Source organism: Chiloscyllium punctatum, chromosome 16 (genome assembly GCF_047496795.1).
Source record: "Chiloscyllium punctatum isolate Juve2018m chromosome 16, sChiPun1.3, whole genome shotgun sequence".
Lineage (NCBI taxonomy): Eukaryota > Metazoa > Chordata > Chondrichthyes > Orectolobiformes > Hemiscylliidae > Chiloscyllium > Chiloscyllium punctatum.
In genome coordinates, this window is record NC_092754.1 from 13,033,516 (window position 1) to 13,050,511 (window position 16,996).

Below are 16,996 nucleotides of genomic sequence, written 5' to 3' on the forward strand. Positions count from 1 at the left end.
GGCACCATGCCTCAATATGGATATTGTGTCCTTTGCTGGAGTACAATGCAGATTAACCAGAATCCTGCCTGATCCATAAAAGTTAAATTAGAGGAGGTTTATAGAAATGAGGGCTGCACTGCCCGGAATTTTATAGGTGGTTTGATCCAAGATAGTACTGGCGATCCAAGATCATAAGTGGAACTGTGAGGGTAAGCAAGGATAAAATTAATCCTGAGGCTTGGGGAATGTAGGTGAGGGAGCATAGGATATAAATTCCATACAGCTCTCCTAAAATCCAAATTAGAGAATGGTTCCACTTTGCAAAGAATTTTAGATGCTTGAAACTGTCTTCTACAAGTGGCAGTTGATGTAGATCAGTTGTAAATTTCAAAACTAAGATGTATAGATTTGTTGTTAACCAACAGCTGATTCACCTCTCTTCACCTGTTTACAAGTGGTGCAATGGAGGGCGTTTAGGGGTTCCTTTTAGTAGATGGATGATTTAAGATGGAGCATTCCTTGCTTTCGGTTTTCTTTGTTTATCTTAAGTACTTTCTTCTATCTTCTCACTGCATCCGAGATTACAACACTCCTCCATGCTGGTAAGATATTGAACATCCTGGGACCAGTACAAGCAAAGTTGAGTTATCATTTAGAGCCAAGTGAAGTATGCTCAATTTTCTGATTTGTGACAAATGGTTACCATTAATTCTTTTTGTTTGGAGTAAACAATTTAGATTATTCTTAGGTTTTCCCCAAGTCCAGATTCCTGCCTGGTTCTTGGTGTTTATAGTAGGATGCAATTTTTGCATTACATTGATGGAGTCTGACGGTAACACAATGAAAGGTCATGTTTCCAGGCTACTAATAATCTAAATTTTCATTGTGTTTTAAGCATTCTCAAAGTCCAGCAATTAAGACATTCACTTTTGAGAAGGTGCTGGAGGCACGTATCCATCTGCCTGTAGCGTGAGCCACTAAACTAGTCCCACTTCCTCATGCAATACCAACAACACAAACATCTATTGCATTTCCCATGCCCTCAAAGAAACTACTCATGTGCTGCTTGGGTGAAGTTCACTCTTGAAATAGATTGTGGCTTGATCTGGGGAAAAGCATTTGAGGGTTCATTTTGGCCTCTGTTGGGAAGTGTATTGGGGCACTTCATAACATTAAAGGGGCTATATATGAAAACTTGTTGTTGAATATTTGATTTTTCTGGTAATGTAAGCTTTGCCTAGTTTCCAAGTGACTGAGGATCAACTTAGCAGTCACTTTTGGTCTCTGAAAAGTTCAGCTTTTGATTATATTTGTCTGCTTTGAGCAGACAGACTCATTTAGAGTGACCTGTGATGTTTAATATGGACATGACTATTTTATTAATGCGTGTAACAGCTTGCCTTTTTAAATACCATCCTCCTGTCCCGATATTGAGCTTGAAATCTAGTGTGTAGTCTGGAAAATCAGTAGGTTCTGTCCTGCCTGTTTGATTTTTATTGAATTCAAATTCTGCCCTCAATGTCAGGATTCTAGAGTATTACGTAGGCCACTGACTTAATAGTCGCGTGACAATAATATTACGTCATTGAATCACCACAATGGCTACAACCCATGACCAAGTAAGAGAATAACATATTTGCCTGTATGAATTTTAGGAGAAAATATTCAAAGGGGATTGATAATATTTATATTTGTACTTTCCTTGTTGAAGAAAATGAAAAAAAAAAACACTTTGACAGAAAATTTAGAATTGCATCGTGTGTGTGTGTGTGTGTATTGGGGTACATGTACAGAAAACTGTGGAGCTTTGTGTAAGAGACCACAGGCCAATATTTGCCAATTAATTTTATTCAGGTATTGGCCACTAACTCATCATTCACTTGTGTTCATATAATAACAAACAAAAGCTGAGTTGATTGAACTTGGAGTGTGTAATTGTAATGTTTGCTTCTGTAAATACTGAAGTTAGTATGAAAGACTGTCCTTCTCAAGTTTTCCCCTCATCTGAGGTGTGGTGACCCTCAGGTTAAACCCACCACCAGTCATCTCGCTCCAATGGGAAAGTAGCCCTATGGTCTGGTAATACAATGGCAGCTTTACTTATCTGTCAATGGAAAACATATAAACCTGATAAAGATTAGGCTTGGGTCCATCCTTCATTGGGCTTTTTTTTGATGACTGACACTAATGGGGCATTAGCAATCACCCAGACACATTTAAGCAGCTGAAGTTGGTAACAGTGATGGTTGGGAATCTTGTGCAGCAGAGGTAAGTGAGCCTATTCGTCTGCAATGTTCTTTCTCGACAGCACCATCTGCTATGTGTTTAAACAGCACGATCCCAAGAGGGAAGCTGCAATCTGAAGATCTGACTGTTCAAACGTTTCACAAATAAAGGAAAGTGGATGGTTTGCTTACACCCCAATGATGTCCCTTGACAATATGATGCCGTTTAGTTTAGTTAATGTTTTTTTTGAAAAGGGACATAACAGAAAGAGATACACCATGTTGGATGACTGCACTGGAAAAAGGACTTGCTCTTGTGTACACTGTGTCTCACTACAATGTGTCATTGGAAAACGTACTTCAGTTTGGATGGAAGTGGAATGAAATAAAAGGTGAAAATAAAATGCTCTGTTTTGATCTGCACCACGTTTGACTCAGGCAGCTGTTTGGGGTGAGAAGTGAGAATGAGTGAGTATGTACCTGAGAGCTCATTCACCCATCCCTCTGTCAGTATGAGATGAAGCAGTTCTTGCATCCCTTTGCAAATCAAAGCCATGACTAAAGCCATTAAAGCCCTGAATTTCAGAATTCCTCCATAAAGTCAGCTTCTTTATCTATCTGTTTTTGTTTTGCTCAGAATTCTTTACCTTAGAGTGTTGAATGTATTTAAGGCTGGGAATGGATGCTCTTTCAGAACCAAGGGAGTTGGGGAGCAGTTGGAAAAGGGGAGTTGAAGTCTGAAATAAGCCATGATTGTATTGAATGGCAGAGCCCAGACTTAATAGGCCATAAAGTCTACTCTTGCTCATATCTTTTGTATTCAAGCCATTCCTCTCTCATCAATTGGTTGGTTACATCTCCTTCTGTTTCCTTATGTTGCTCAGCTTCTACGAAGCACATTGGAACATTTTACGATGTTAAAGTTATATATAGTTGCGTGATCAATCAAAATCAGATGAAGTAACATTCGGCTTGTGTCAAAATTGTCAGTCATTCCAATTGGCAGCATAAGCAATCTGACAGAAGGACGCCCAATTCGAAATCTGAATTCCAGATTGGTCGCACTGGATAAGCCAACCTCTTTGTGTAACCATGCCAACTCAGACCAGAGTTAGGCCAAACCAAAATACCAAATCACAAACAAGCCATCAATCATCATTGAACTCTCTCTGGGAAAACATGCAATGATGACTAAATCCGTAAGAAAAAATCTGAAGTGTTGTCAATTAGAGACAAAGTGAAGATACAAAAAGTGGGAATGTCTGGAGCAAAGCGAGAAGTGAACATTATGAAGAAATAGGAGACTCCAAAGTTACGTTTGTCAGCTATTCTGAAAGTAAAAATTTTGGGATGATTTGACAAGCCATCATTCCCTACAGCAAGGAAGAGATGTGAACGTCTGCCTACCCCAATGTTGAAGGATCTCTGCTAATCTGTTTCAAGGCAACTTGGATGGAGAATATTTCCATCTCCAGTCCAATCCTGGAGGAGGCCGAAACACTAGGAGTCAAAAAGTGTGGCGCTGGAGAAGCACAGCAGATCAGGCAGCATCTGAAGAGCAGGAGAGTAGATGTTTTAGGCATAAGCCCTTCACTAGGAGTTCACCTGCAGCAATGGACTGATTCAAGATGAGGCACATCATTGTCTACCAGGCAGTCTGTCATGACAAAGCGATGGCTATGGCAGCAATAGCAGATGATTGGCTGCAAAATAATCTTGCTCATGCTCCAAACAAGTAGGTGCTAAGGGACATTTTTGGTGTGGATTAAACCAAGTTGTTTTACCAACTTTTATCAGATCACTGTTCAATGCTTAAAGATGATACATGCAATGATGGGAAGTAAAGCAGAGAACATGTCATTACTGTAGTCTGCACCAACATGGATGGCACTGAAAAGCTGCCACTTCTTATGATAGCAAAGTTTAAGAAGCTTGCAAATGTCAAATGCTACCCATGCAATATGAGAATATCAAAATGCCAGGGTGACCCCCAGCATTTCTGAGCTGTTGGTCAAAAAAATGGGCAAAATATATCACCTCAAGAAGAGGAGGTTTATCACCATTAAGGGGCATGCCCCCTTTACCCTGACATCGTTGGCATCAAAAGTTTCAACCTGATGTTTATTCCTCCCAACACCATGGCCAAGCTCGAACCAAAGGCTCAGGAATGATGAGGGGCCTAAACAAATCAACTACTGATGCCAGCTCATTCCTCAGGGTATCAAAGCCGTTCATTGCAATTTGGAATACAACCCAACAGGTCAATGTTCAAAATCAAGGACACATAGAAGGTGGTAACAGAAGCCACAATTGCCAACTGCTTCCATTACACTGTGTTCAAACAGGTAATGCCTGTGCAGGATGTTGAGAATTAGGAGGCGAGAGCAGCTAACCTGATAATGAGAGACTGAACAAGAAATTCCAATAGAGAGAACTATGGAAGGTAGATGACACTGTCTACTGCATAGTGGAACTGACAGATAAGGCATTTAGTGGTGCAGTAGCTTCTTCAACTGAGGAGCTCGAGAAATTCAATGACCATTAACAGTCTGTCTATCTGTTCAGCCAAACAGATGCTCGAAGATTTTTATCAGAGTCGAGAGTGTGGTTCTGGAAAAGCACAGCAGGTCAGGCAGCATCCGAGGAGCAGGAGAGCCGATGTTTCGGGCATAAGCCCTTCATCAGGAATAGTGAGGTCTCATTCCTGATGATGACTGACTCCGGTGTGAAATGTTAATTCTCCTGCTCCTTGGATGCTGCCTGACCTGCTGTGCTTTTCCAGAACCACACTCTCGGCTCTGATCTCCAGCAGCTGCAGTCCTCACTTTGTCCGAGGAGATTTTTATCAGCAGTGTACAAACACAAATAAAGTGCTTAATGTAATTGACAACATTAGATGCGTACTGTCTTACATTAGTTTGAAGACAGTATGCTCAACAGAAAAAGATTACAAAGCTTTTCTTGAGCTAACTCCCAAATTTTTCAATGCCTTCTACTAGAGAAAGTCATGCCATTATAAAGTATCAACAAATTGAATTATAAATGCATTGTTCAGATATTTAGTTTGTGGTTTTTTTTGACATTAATGTATAGGAAAATCCAGATTGTGAGGGACTTCATTGGCTATCTCAACGCTCTGTTTAAGATGAATTTGTGTGCAAGATCCATGATTCGACTTTTTGTGATTTTACAGCACATGCAAATTTTTAACGCAGTTTTACTCTTGGTTCTGTTCCTTCACTGAATATTCTAAGTAGCTGTTTCCTTCTCCTGGTCCCTAACTGATAAAAACCTGTTTAACAGATATTTGGGTCAAAGTAAACCATTTTCTGAGATCATTTACTACCCTCACCACATTTCCAAATGCACGTTTTGACAAAGGCTTTTTTTTTGACAAAGAGCTTACAGATCATGAGTGTTTGAATATGAAAAGGTTAAAAATGAAGTGAAAGCTCGTATTATTAATTCTGCTCTCTGCCCCCTCTCCCCCACCCCCAACCTTCCATTCAAACAAATTCACTTTAAAAGCAAGCAAAAAGATTCTGTCAAGGAAAAGTCAGAGTGTACTTGCAAGCTCTCTCTGTTCCAAAGTGTCTCACCCATTGAATAAGTGAAGTAAACTCCTCAGAGAGGAGGGGAGAAGTAAGTCAGGGACAAAGGGCAAACAGTGAAAAATGAAAACTGTTACCAATGCAGAGAAACAGATGTGGAACTCCACTGAAGGAAGAAGGGAAGACTATTATATGAAGACAGGACAGAGAGCAGATTTACAGTTTAGATGAATGCAAATTACTAATATATGTCACTTGGTAGCAGATATCATCATTTACGGTACGCAGTCTATTAGTTTATAGAGTAGACAATGTCAAGGTATCTCAAGCGCCTGCAGACACAAAGAAACGATCATTATGTATTGGAAGAAGAGGAGGCAAATCTGATTCTCAGGTTGCCAACATGACAATCCATCCTTTCACTGCCCATTAACGTGGGCTAGGGGCAAGATCTACTGTCAGAAGTCAGACTCATGAGCTGTTAACAATGAGTAGATTTTGCTGTTGAAGGAGAGGCAGAACTTTTCTTTTACCATGAACAAGCAGCTTGTAAATTCTGCTCCTTAAAATAGCCTTTTTGACATGAATTCCGTTATTGTCCTAAGCACCAACCTTTAGAAGACAGATCAAAATTGGGACATTTCTACTCAAAGCCTCATCCCTGGAATTTTGCTCCGGTGGTTTAACATGTGCACCAATATATAGATAGAAGCTTAGCTGAAATAATATGAATTTGCATTCTCATTTGCCTCTGACTTACTCACCCTATCAGAACATGCACTAATGGTTTGGGATTATAGTTATCTTCTGCTTCATTTAATTATTTTAATAGACAGGAGGGAAAAGGACAGTGAAATACTGAGACATTTCAATGAAACTGAAGTCCAATGCCAGTATTGGTATTAGGTTCATGGTTGGGCTCACATTAACCATTTGGAGAAATTGCTATTGAGAGAGTTCCTCTTCAAGTTTTTTACAGCATTTATTAATCAAGAGCCTTCTGTCCCTTCACACTCTTCTTGTTATAGGAGTTTGGAAGCCTGAAGTTGCACACCATGGTCCATAGGTAACCAGCAACAAGTTCCAGCAAAGACTCAAACACTAAGCAATCTCTGGGCTTCAGTCTCTCTCCAATATCCCATCCATCTGATTCATCTTCTCAAATGAACCTTAGCAGTGTTTGCCAGCAGCTTCTTCAATCATGAGTTGGGTTACCAATGTGCTTGATCCCGCCCTCATCAGGTAACATGTGAGTTCCAGCAGGGATCAAGCTGATCAAGAGCAAGTCCATGACTAATGGCTAGAGGTCCTCATGCATGACATGGTCTGAATAAGGCAGACATTGCAGGCACAAACCTTGGCATTCTCTGAAGAGGCATTTGGATGCTGTGTTAAAGAGGGATGCTGATTCTTTCCGGATTGAGAACCTGAATGATCAGAAGGGATTTCCTCATTCGCTTTTATCTCATCATTTTCAATAGACTCTGACCTAAATTGTTATATTACTGACTAACAGAAAATCTCAACCAACATTGGAAAAAATGGGCTTCTGGAAAATAATTGGTTTTTCACTTATCTGAATCTACAGTCATAGAGATGTACAACATGGAAACAGACCCTTTGGTCCAACTCGTCCATGCCGACCAGATATCCCAACCCAATCTAGTCCCACCTGCCAGCACTCAGCCCACATCCCTCCAAATCCTTCCTATTCATATACCCATCTAGATGCTCCCCAAGTGCTGCAATTGCACCAGCCCCCACCACCTCCTCCGTCAGACCACCCCACACGCGCACCACCCTCAGCATGAAAAAGCTGTCACCCCCACATCCTTCTCCTCTCACTCCAAACCCACACCCTCCAGCCCCAAATTTGTACTTATTGCTTTCAGGTACCAGCTCTAGATTTACTCCCAAGAACAGAAGATTGCATAGTTTACATATTTTCACTCCTGATTTGCATCCATTTGATACTGTTGCAGTAAAGGTCTACCCCATCTGTAAATATCCTACACAAGGTGAATTTGAGTAATCTCATTTCAGGTCTTGCAGAAAACCATTCCTGATTTGATATCAGAATGGCATCCTCATTTCAATGCTGTTGTGGACAATGTTTGAAATAAGGCATTCTTTTAAAATAGTTTAAGAAGAATTTAACTCTGCTGCTTTACTTGATAGGAAATATTCAGTATTGACGTTACATTCTTTAAATTGGAAGATATTCCATTTATTGCAGGACTTATATTCCCTCCTCTGTACTATCTCAAAAATCTCCTTACTTCCCCTTCAAAGAATAATGACTGCTGACACGCCAGTACGTCCCAGTATTCAATTTCCACAAGAACTTGAAGTTGTGTCAAATTTGGAAATTGTGAACGAGCCTTTTGTAAATGAATTCCTAAGTTTCTTCTGCCCTCGTTGTATTGAAGTGGTGAGCTTTTCACCCTATTCAGAAAATTGCGACTGAATTGTTGTAAAGTTAACAGGAAAGACAGCAGAAATGTTGTGATGAGGACAAAAGGGTTAACCAATTATTCTGAAGCCTTTCCCCTTTTTGGTTTGATGTGGTTGGAAGAAATATGCTGTGATATTTTCTTCCCATCATCTATCATTAGCTTCCAATTCTATCAGAGGTTTAAGTAACAAGCTGGTGTGCTATCATCCAGACACACAGACAGAAACTCTCAATCAGCACCTCTGTGATAGCATTTATTCTTCAGCAGCAAGGGAAACTGAGTGAGAACGCCAAAACTGCTTGCATCGGAGCTGCATGTTTGTTTTCTTGTGTAGAACCATGAGGAAAAACAGCACAGTAAAAGTATTGAACAACCATGTACTGTCTGCTTAGTTTACTTTCAATGCCAGCCAAGTCTGAGCCTCAATTGTATGAAGCTAATAAACTATATGTTTCACTGCATGTTTCCAAATCTGCAACAAGAAAATTCACTTGGCAGAAATTCATGCGGAAATATTTGGATATGCCAATTGCTATGTTCTCAACTGTCTTGAGGCAGATTGATTGATATATTTTATCTGGTACAGACTTATAGGGAGGAATTGCATTCTGAAGAAAGGGATTGGACAGGATCAGGCTGAGACTTGGAAATCTGAAAAATACAGAAAGACAACTTTTCTGCCTTGAAAGATTACCGTGAGACACAAGGTAGTAAATGTTACGGAGAAAGCTAAATCCAGAAGTCAGCTTTAAATTGTGAGTAGGGCATGATGATGAGATACAGTAAATCGTCAGTTCAGGATAAATATGAAGAAGTTTTTTTCACACAAGAGTGATCAGAATTGAGAATGCAATAATGGAATGAGAACCTTGGAATCATCAGAAAATAATTGAATGTCATGATGAGAAGGTCACTTGATCTTTATGGATGAATGAACTAAGTTAAGCCAAATGACCTCCCTCATCCATTTTGAAGTGATGATTATGACTTGTGGAAAATGTGGGTCTTAATAAACATGGATAGATGGAAAGGACAAGTTTACAGCAACATTGTCATTTTGGCTCTGTTATTTTACAGCATCAGGATTCCAGGGTTTTTTTTTATTCTAAGTTTGCAAATGTGAGGTAAAGTACAAATTAGTTGCAGTAGTTTGTTCAACTCAGAAAGCTTGTATTAATGTGCATCCTCAGGATACAACAACAACTTATATTTATGCAGCACCTTTGTTGTAGTTAATCTCCCACAGAGCTTCACGAGAGCATTGTAAAACAAAATGAGAAACAGGCCTGAGGGGCCAAACAGTCGGTTTCTGCCCCAATTTTCAAGGCTTCCTAAAATAGGATACAGCAAACAGCATAGGAAGAAACTGGACTGTCTATGATGTGCCTCCACTGTGTGCGTTTCAGTGAGTTGGTGGGGGGGATGTCAAATATGTCAGGAGGCTTGTCTTCTCTCTTCCTTCCCACAGCTGAGCTCACTTCCATAATGGGGGCAGGTGGTACTGAAGTTATCAGTCCAAACCATCATATGGAAATTAATAATCCAGGGTCAACTTAGCTTGTTAATAACTCAGTTGACCCCAATACTACTCTGCCCACACCATCACATAGTGGCAGTGGATAGTTGGGCGAGAGTGGGCAACATGTGCTTTTACATTTTTAAAGTAGTAGGTAGGCAGAAGGTTACAACTTTCAGAGGGTGTCCTTTGCCTGTTGGGGACTGTCCCCAAGAAGAGAGTATCCTCCTCTTCCTTCCTACTCACTTATACTTCAAAGCCCATCTCTCTCCCTACAAGAAGGAGCAGCTTTTCCACACCTCCACCGATAGAAGGCACTGAAATTGGCAATTGATTCCCTCTTAAAGACCTCATCTCACCGTGGCTGATACTAATCCAATGGCAGGAAGGGGTGCTCACATTGTGGTGAAGGTGATAAAGAAACCCTGTTGTGTTTGATTGGAATGAGCAAGGATGAGAGGGTCACTTTTCCTATGGCATTTGGTGCCCCAATTAGGGGACCCAGCATTGGGAAAGCAGGCCCACTCTGCACTTCTACTGACTCCTCTCTCCCATAACGCACTTACAGCCCTCACACACTGGTTTCTTCTTAATCTAAGATCTTGGGTGGTTTTCCGACCTGCAATAACCAATGCCTGCCCAGTGGTTATGCTGTATTCAGAAGACCTCCTGACCACTGTTTGGATGACAGTTCTCTGTGGATGGAGCCAAGCCCACCATCCCGGGGTCCTTGAATCTGTGGAAGACCCTCCCCTGCCAGCTGAGTGCCTAAATCATATGGAATACAATGGGTCATCTCAAAAACAGACAACACAGCCATTCCACTGCATCTCTTGTGGTAGCTGGGACCCACATCTCCTTCTCAGATAAATACATGAGCAAGGAATAAAAGGTGGTCACTCACCCTTCAAGCCTGCTCCACCAGTCAATAAGATTTTGCCCACATTCTCATCAATGGGCAACAATCCCTCAACACGATACTTACATCATTAATTATCTGCACTGTGTGTTCAAAGTGTGACTTTCCCAACTAATGTTGCTCTAAGGTTGGTTAAAACAGTGTATATGAGGCAAGGGAATGTTGAAAAAATCCTAGTCTAGTAAGAACCAACAAATGATCCCATGAAGGGAATTTAGTGACAGAGCCTCGAATCAGACTCCCACGGGCTCATAGTTGACAAAGCAGTGTTTCAAGGCTGTGTTTCTGCAACCTTAAATATTTTTGTGCTCATCCAACTAAGATCAGAGTTAAAGAAATAAATTAATTTTTCACACCATTTTGCATTCCTGGCTTGGGTATAAAGCGCATAAGATTTTTAAATTATCATTTATCTACCCTGAATGCATTAAACCTAATGCTGGGAACCCCAAGAGTTGCAATGTGATGCTGTCCAATTGCCCACAATATTATGCTGTAGCTTCTCCCAATGGAGACTCGTTTGTGTGCAAACATGCATTTCACTTCAAACCTTTACGGCTCACATAGTGTGAGACAAAAGGAACTTTATTGAGTCATACGGCACAGAAACTAACCCCTCGCCCATGCTGACCAGCCATCCCAAACTAAACTAGACCCACCTTCCTGCACTTAGTCCATTTCCCGCTAAATATTTCTTACTCATGTACTTATCCAAATGTCTTTTAAACCTTGTAAGTGTACCCGCATCCACCACTTTGTTCGGAAGTTCATTCCACACACAAACCGTTCTTGATACATGCCTAAACCTAAGAAACAAAAAGAGCAATGTTGCTCACTAATCATCTAAGCTTCGCTATCGTGCTGAAATATTTTTCATTTGATTTTTTATTGTGTGAATTAGAATTTTAGACTCTAACTTCAACCACTTACAATTATTCTATACACAACTGATTGTACTATACACAATGCTGATTATTTCATTGGAGCGACAGATTAAATGGTTAACTTCTGCCAAGAGATCTACTACCCCTTGTATCTCTTAAATGCCCTCCACTGGTTGAAATAAATTGGGGGAAAAAAGGCAATCATTTTGTTTGTTGTGTGTAGATTAGGAAGCAGCTTTGAGTGGTATAGAGACTAGCAGCATCTGCTGTTTGCTTAGCGTACAACTGTTTGTCTCACGCCACCAGACCTATTGATGTCAAGTGTGCTGTTCAACATAATGAAATTGTGTTCGAAACCCACGAGCAATTAACAGGGAGTAATTAGCCCTGAATTATAATTTAAGTGGTTGATCTTTGCTTAAACCCTTGTAAAAGCTGGTGCCATTATCTGATTATGCATTGATCGTGAAGGTTAACACTGTCCTTAGGTAATTTTCCACTCGCTGTAAACTTTAAATATACAATTGTTTTAATATTCAACGTCTCTCATTAAGCACAGTGAAGTTTCATCATCAGTAGGCTTGTTACAATGCCACTAATGAGCTTCATGTAAATTTTGCCCTACAGCATGAAGGCCAAGGCTTTATACACTTCTCGCTGTCAACAGAAAGTGCGATTCCTTATAGGGATGGTTTCCCAAAAGAGCCTTTCTTTATCCATTGTAAGACTTTAAAACACATGCAACCTATTACAACTACAAATACACATGTTTCTGTGTTTCCTTCTCATTGATTTTTTTTTAAGAGCTTTAATTTGGTCAATTCTGTTGCGTCAAACTCTTGGGAAAAATGTCTTGAGTCATTGAACAGTGTGTCTGTGGTGAACATGAAGGCTAATTCTTGGATACAAAAGCCAACTATCAAGTATATTAGCTATGGATGATATTTTTAGCCAAATATAAAGAAATTTCAAGGTTTCTTTTGTGCTAAACTTCTGTTTGTCGATGAGCAAGGTCTTTATTTTATAATAGTTCCATAATTTTCAAGAATGACGTTTCAGTCCATTTGCCTAAATAACCATTGCCCATTGGGGATGGTGAAAAGCTGGTCTCAGTGGATCAGCCACCTTGACAGATTTCCTTTCTATTGATGTCAACAGACAATAGGTCTGTCACTACTAAAAAAAACCAAAATCAGTTCTAGAGTTCAGTGGGCTGTTTAACACCAAGAGACAATATATTTGGCTTTTGATCCTACTTGCTTCTCAAGTCAACTTCTCAGTATTGACCACTCAATCCTTGGCTGGAGTTCTGCATCTTTTATAAGCTTAGTGCAGGCTACTCCAATTGCCATCCATTTGAGATAACCTGACCCAGTATAAAGCAGGTATTGAACTTGGGTCTATTTGATCACTATGACTTAATTGAAATCTAGACGGTACATTTACCAACAAAGCTAATCAATATGCTTTAAAAACTTTATCTGAACTCCCAATGTTTTATCTTTAACTCTCATAGTGCGCCCTCTACTGCACCGATGACTCATCAGTTATCCAAAGGTTCCTTTCGAGTGTGAATGCCATTCTACTTTCAAGTTAATGTGAAGTGGACAGTTTTACCTAGTGATCTCATGCCTGCCAGAAATTGCTTTTAGTCCACTGTGGACCAATTTTGCTTTAAATCCTTACTCTATGGAAATACAAGAGTTTATTCCCAAGAACATGGACTAGGTTCAAGTTTAAGTTCTATAGCATTGAGTACAGTTTGACATTATAGTGCAGTATTAGAGAATGCTGTTGAAGTTGCCAACTTTCAGATAAGACATAAAATCGAGGTCCTGTCTGTCTTTTCAACTGGATATAAATGATGTCATGGGACTACTTGAAGAAGAGCAGGCAAATTTTCCAGACCGATCTTTAACCCTTACCTAACATTGCTAAAGCATTATCTAATCATTATCTCATTGCTCTTCGGGGAACCTTGTGTGTGAAATTTGGCTGCAACATTTTCTCTATTTTTCAAAAGTACTTTCTTGGCTGGAAAGCACTTTTTGGGGTAATCTGAGGTCATACGAGGTGCTTCTTAAATCAAGTCTTGTTCTTTCCAGAGTGAAAGCCAGGTGTTTGAGGCAAAAAAAATTATTATGCAAGCCTATAAATTATCAAATATCCCCTGCTTAAAATTACCATATCTGTTGATTAATATTTCAGCTTCTCCTTAATGTGGATTAATACTTATTTTCCTTAAGTATTTTCTGGTGGATTTAAATGTAAAAGATAATATTGTCATAGTCTTACAGACCACAGAGCTGCTCTCTCATTGGAGAGAAGACTGATGCTGATTTAACCAGAGGATCACCGCACTTCAGGCAAGGGGAGGGGCTGAGAAGGAGAGTTATTCATTTGTTTCGGATAATGACGTTAAGTTTGGTTTTAAAATTGGCCTGTGGGTAGCTTGAATTGACCTTCAAATGGGGACAATAATTGGTTTCATTAACAAGGAAACCCAGTTACGCTGAAGGACAGACTGATAAAAGAGGAGTGTCTGTAATCTTGATGATAAAGGACCTTTGCTATCTCATCCAAGATGCAAATAGAAGAGGAACTCACCGAATCACAGGCTACAAATACTACCTTTGCACTTATAATTGAAGTTAGTCACCTGCTTTAACAACGGAGAAGTAGACAGTAACAAGCTGGTGCCAGGTTTTATATAGGTCATCCCTGGGGTGGAGACAGTGGATTATGGGAATATTATTAAGTTAAAAATCACACAACACCAGGTTGTAGTCCAACAGGTTTAATTGGAAGCACACTAGCTTTCAAGCGTCGCTCCTTCATCAGGAGTCCAACACCAGCATCTCCAAATTGGGAATATTATTAACAGTGTCCAACCTCTGATTGAATGTTGCCCTACCATCCCGAACCAGAGGACATAGCTTAAAAATAAGGGGTAGGCCATTTAGGACAGAGATGAGGAGAAATTTCTTCACCCAGAGAGTGGTGGGTGTGTGGAATGCTCTGCCCCAGAAGGCAGTGGAGGCCCAGACTCTGGATTCATTTAAGAAAGCGTTGGATAGAGCTCTCAAGGATAGTGGAATCAAGGGTTATGGAGATAAGGCAGGAACAGGATACTGATTAAGGATGATCAGCCATGATCATAATGAATAGTGGTGCAGGCTCGAAGGGCAGAATGGCCTACTCCTGCACCTATTGTCTATTGTCTATTACCCCTGTTGCACTCAGCGCCCATAGGAGTTCACAGGTAATTTAGAGGTTCATTTCCCGTTGAATTATACTGCTTTCTTTTCTTTTCCTGTCCCAATGTTACCCTACTCTATTCCCCGCATTCTCAAACACATCGGCTTTTCCAGCAGCAGAATTCTACATTTACTTCTCATGCTGCAGCCCTTGATCCATGAGACATTTTCCACATGTACATAAAAAAAGGCTGTTTTTTTCACAGGAAGCACCAAATGCTGTTCCCATCTCCATTTGCTGGCCCACTTTCTAAGCGGAGTTGGAACTCTAACTGATTTCCTTTTTATTTCTTTTTCTAGTTGTCTCTGTTACCACCTCACCTGTAATTAAATTCAGCTCAGCTCAGAAACAAATGCCCTACCCACTATGGCAAGTCTGGATGCCAGGGGGTGCCATTCCTTCAGGTGGGAGGTTGACAGATGAATAAGCCACTGACTTCCCACCTCCCACCCAGCCAAGATAACCCATAGACAGCCTTCTTGACTTTCAGTCCCCTTAAGTAGACAAATAATGGTCAAATAAATGCACGTTGACACAGAATGTAAACATTGCTACAAGGAGGCCAGAAGTTGAAGTTTGTTTTTTCTTTCATTCCTCAGAACTAGGATGCATGAAACAGACTAGAGAAAAGGTAAAGTTAAAAGTCTCGCAACACCAGGTTATAGTTTAACAAGTTTATTTGGAAGCACTGGTTTTTGGAATGCCGCTCCTTCATCAGGTGGTTCATCAGGCCTCACTCCTGATGAAGGGCTTTTGCCCAAAATGTCAATTTTCCTGCTCCTCGGATGCTGCCTGACCTGCTGTGCTTTTCCAGAACCACTCTAATCTTGACTCTAATCTCCATAATGTGCAGTTCCCACTTTCGCCTATTGGGCTATAACCTGGTGTTGTGTAATTTTTAACTTTGTCCACCCCAGTCCAACACCGGCACTTTCACATCATGCAGAAAAGATATACCATTTTATACAGGATGAGAAGATGGAGCTGATTGATTGGATCATAATTGGCGTGGAGATGCACCAAGAGCAGTTAACAGTCAATCTTAATTCGGAGATCAGGCAGGTTGATACCAATTGGTCAGGGTGTTGCCATGGGAACGCAGCAGTTTTTGGCTGTCTCCATGACATCTATTTGTGCAGTGTATGTACAATGTCCTTTTGTCCAGATAAAACAGGGTCAGAGTATTTAAGTATATAGATCTAGCACATACAAATATATCACACTGCAGGCCCAGCTGATAATCTTAAACTGGTTTCCAGTGCAACTCTCTGCAGCACCTGAATTATTTAATAAATAATTTCCAGAATCCCATCGAATGATAGATATACTTTCCTGAAGCTTGCAAGCATACTTCAGGAGCAGGATGTTGCCAACTGTGAGAAGTTTGAAATTACCTGCCAATCATTAGGATGGATGGTCTATACATTTGGCATCACACCAGTACTGAAACTCGTATGTCACATTACTCAGTGGTGTGGTGGGCAACACATATTTTTTGGCTTGATACCTGCATGCTGTCAGTGGAGAAAACCACTCATGGATTTGTTGATTATAGCAGCATGAGGCAGCTAGTTTAACCTGTTAAAAGTTTTGGGACATTGTCTCCTTCCAGAGTTATGGCCTTACCTCTACCCCGGCACTTGTTATCACACAGTCTATTACACATTACAGTCACTAACAATCCCAGTTAACAGCTATTCACTCTCCAGCCTGACCGTTATCGACTCCTTTGTCTGTCCAACTGTTCTCTCTCTTTTGGCTCTATCCCCACTTAACATTTACTCCTTACCCCCTCCATCCACCCTATCTTCTGCATAAAAACCAATATTTTCCGAGCTACCATTAGTTCTGAGGAAGGGTCGCTGGACTGAAACATTAACTCTGATTTCTCTGCACAGATGCTGCCAGACCTGCTGAGCTTTTTCAGCAATCTCTGTTTTTTGTAATCTGAGGTAGCTTGGGCACTGCTCAAGTCTACTTTCATGAGGTTTCACAATATAAACAGAGTGCTTATTTGATCAGGATATCAGTTATCACACAAGAATAATTTTGCTGTGTTCTATTTCAACATCAAGATTCAACAGTGAGCAGATGTTTAGGAACCTATTTATGAGCTTTCCAATAAGATTGACCATGCAGTACATGGAACTGTAGGAATCCCAATGTGTATATATTGACTGGCAAATGCAAGCTTTCAGTAGAAAA

The 16,996-nt window shown here is 40.4% G+C and overlaps 1 protein-coding gene across 14 annotated transcripts in view; it reads left to right on the forward strand.

Annotated features, from left to right (window-relative positions):
* The window catches only part of prdm16 (PR domain containing 16), a 704,876-nt gene that overhangs the window by 127,422 nt on the left and 560,458 nt on the right, over window positions 1-16,996 (forward strand). Inside the window, exon 1 of one of the 14 annotated variants that reach the window (XM_072586255.1) lies at window positions 8,949-8,969. The exons of the other annotated variants lie outside the window; for them this stretch is intronic. The gene's annotated coding sequence lies outside the window, so the exon portion shown is untranslated. Of the gene's footprint in view, window positions 1-8,948; window positions 8,970-16,996 lie in introns of those variants that run through there. 14 annotated transcript variants of the gene reach the window in all.